The following is a 3,277-nucleotide window of genomic DNA, read 5'->3' as shown; positions in this document are numbered from 1 at the left end:
ACACACTGTTAACCTCTCTCTCCCTCTCTCTCTCTCTCCCTCTCTCTCTGACACAGTGATCTATAGGAGACAACACACTGTTAACCTCTCTCTCTCTCTCTCTCTCTGACACAGTGATCTATAGGAGACAACACACTGTTAACCTCTCTCTCTCTCTCTCTCTCTCTCTCTCTCTCTCTGACACAGTGATCTATAGGAGACAACACACTGTTAACCTCTCAATTCAATTTCAATTTCAATTTCAAAAGGCTTTATTGGCATGATAAATATGTTTTACATTGCCAAAGCGTACATACAACAAAACAAAAGTCAATAAACATCCAACAATAATGAACAACAAACAATACAGTAACAATGAAAATAAATTAACAGACATAAACATAAACATAACAGCAACTTAATGACCCTGTTCAGACAGATATACCTGTCTCTTCTGTCCACTGGCTGTCCCTCAGTTGATGACAACTCCATACATATTTTGCTGCCAAAACTGTGCATTTGGACTGTTCTCCCAGAACATATTGGAGTGATGAGTTATTAATGGTGGATTCAAATTCTTTATATTTTTCTTTAAATTTAGGGAAGAATGATTCTCTGATGTCTTTATACTTGTCGCATTGTAACAGAAAGTGTAGTTCCGTCTCCACCTCCCCTTGAGAGCAGAGTGAACACAGTCTTTCTTCTCTAGGCAGCCAGTTCTGTCTGTGTCTGCCTGTTTCTATTGCCAGGCGGTGGTCGCTGAGTCTGTACATAGTCAACATCTTCCTCAGTGTTGGATCAGTAACAGTGGTCAGGTAGTTTGCCACTGTGTATTCTCGGTTGAGGGCCAAATAGCATTCTAATTTACTTTGGGTTTTTGTTGTGTTTTTCCAATATGTGATATAATGTTCTTGTTGTATTTTGATAATTTGGTTAGTGGAGGTTGTTTTAGTCAGGGTTGTGGGGGTAAGACTCAGGACCAGCTGACTGAGGGGACTCCTGCTCATGTTCTCCTCTTGGCATTTTAAGGCCTGGTGATGGTAGGAGGTGGGGTCACTATTTTGAAGGTGCTTATGGAATTTTAATACTCTTTTCTGGATGTTAATTAGGAGAGGGAATTGGCCAAGTTCCGCTCTGCATGCATTATTTGGAGTTTTTCTTTGAGTTTTTAATATATATTTACAAAATTCTGTGTGAATAGTCTCAATTGGATGTTTGTCCCAATTAGAAAATTCCTGATTTGCCAGGGGACCCCACACTTCACTACCATACAGGGCAATTGGCTCAATAATTGATTTGAAAATCTTCAGCCAAATTCGAATTGGAATGTTAATTTTGATAGATTTTCTAATCATATAGAAAGCCCTTCTTGCTTTTTCCCTCAGGTCATTCACAGCCATGTTAAAATTCCCTGTGGAACTAATTTTTAACCCCAGGTATGTGTATGTGTGTGTGTGTTCTATGTTGGTGCAGCCAAGTAAAAATGGGTATCTGCTTCCCTGACATCTGGACCGTTTCTGGAAAACCATGACTTTTGTCTTTTTCATATTGACTTTCAGGGCCCAGGTTTGACAGAAGTGTTGCAAATGATCTAGGAGCTGCTGTAGTCCTTCTTTACAGTTGGACAGCAGCACCAGATCATCTGCAAACAGCAAGCATTTAATCTCTTTGTTCCCGAGGGTAAGGCCAGGTGCTGATGAATCCTCCAGTGATTTTGCCAATTCATTTATATAAATGTTGAACAGGGTTGGACTTAGATTGTTGCCCTGCATTACTCCTCTACTTTGGGGGAAGAAATCTGTTCTTTTGTTGCCAATTTTTACTGCACATTTATTATTTTGATACATTGTTTTAATAATATCATATGTTTTCCCCCCCACACCACTTTTTAAAATTTGGAATAGCAGGCCCTCATTAACCTCTCTCTCTCTCTCTCTCTCTCTCTCTCTCTGACACAGTGATCTATAGGAGACAACACACTGTTAACCTCTCTCTCTCTCTCTCTCTCTCTCTCTCTCTCTCTCTCTCTGACACAGTGATCTATAGGAGACAACACACTGTTAACCTCTCTCTCTCTCTCTCTCTCTCTCTCTCTCTCTGACACAGTGATCTATAGGAGACAACACACTGTTAACCTCTCTCTCTATCTCTCTCTCTCTCTCTCTCTCTCTCTCTATCTCTCTCTCTCTCTCTGACACAGTGATCTATAGGAGACAACACACTGTTAACCTCTCTCTCTCTCTCTCTCTCTCTCTCTCTGACACAGTGATCTATAGGAGACAACACACTGTTAACCTCTCTCTCCCTCTCTCTCTCTCTCTCTCTCTCTGACACAGTGATCTATAGGAGACAACACACTGTCAACCTCTCTCTCTCTCTCTCTCTCTCTCTCTCTGACACAGTGATCTAAAGGAGACAACACACTGTCAACCTCTCTCTCTCTCTCTCTCTCTCTCTCTCTCTCTCTCTCTCTCTCTCTGACACAGTGATCTATAGGAGACAACACACTGTTAACCTCTCTCTCTCTCTCTCTCTCTCTCTGACACAGTGATCTATAGGAGACAACACACTGTTAACCTCTCTCTCTCTCTCTCTCTCTCTCTCTCTCTCTCTGACACAGTGATCTATAGGAGACAACACACTGTTAACCTCTCTCTCCCTCTCTCTCTCTCTCTCTCTCTCTCTCTGACACAGTGATCTATAGGAGACAACACACTGTCAACCTCTCTCTCTCTCTCTCTCTCTCTCTCTCTCTCTCTGACACAGTGATCTATAGGAGACAACACACTGTCAACCTCTCTCTCTCTCTCTCTCTCTCTCTCTCTCTGACACAGTGATCTATAGGAGACAACACACTGTCAACCTCTCTCTCTCTCTCTCTCTCTCTCTCTCTGACACAGTGATCTATAGGAGACAACACACTGTTAACCTCTCTCTCTCTCTCTCTCTCTCTCTCTCTCTCTCTCTCTCTGACACAGTGATCTATAGGAGACAACACACTGTCAACCTCTCTCTCTCTCTCTCTCTCTCTGACACAGTGATCTATAGGAGACAACACACTGTTAACCTCTCTCTCTATCTCTCTCTCTCTCTCTCTCTCTCTCTCTCTCTCTCTCTCTCTCTCTGACACAGTGATCTATAGGAGACAACACACTGTTAACCTCTCTCTCTCTCTCTCTCTCTCTCTCTCTCTCTCTCTCTCTCTCTGACACAGTGATCTATAGGAGACAACACACTGTCAACCTCTCTCTCTCTCTCTCTCTCTCTCTCTCTCTCTCTCTCTCTCTCTCTCTGACAC

The 3,277-nt window shown here is 42.4% G+C and overlaps 1 protein-coding gene across 1 annotated transcript in view; it reads right to left on the bottom strand.

The window, feature by feature from the left end:
• The window catches only part of LOC308321081 (endothelin-converting enzyme-like 1), a gene marked incomplete at its 5' end in the record, with an annotated part of 49,247 nt that overhangs the window by 27,456 nt on the left and 18,514 nt on the right, over window positions 1-3,277 (bottom strand).

Source organism: Protomyctophum bolini, assembly GCF_963924005.1.
Source record: "Protomyctophum bolini genome assembly, chromosome: 9".
Taxonomy (NCBI): Eukaryota; Metazoa; Chordata; class Actinopteri; order Myctophiformes; family Myctophidae; genus Protomyctophum; species Protomyctophum bolini.
The sequence above is the reverse complement of the archived record's forward strand: the minus strand, read 5'-3'. Positions and strand labels throughout refer to the sequence as shown.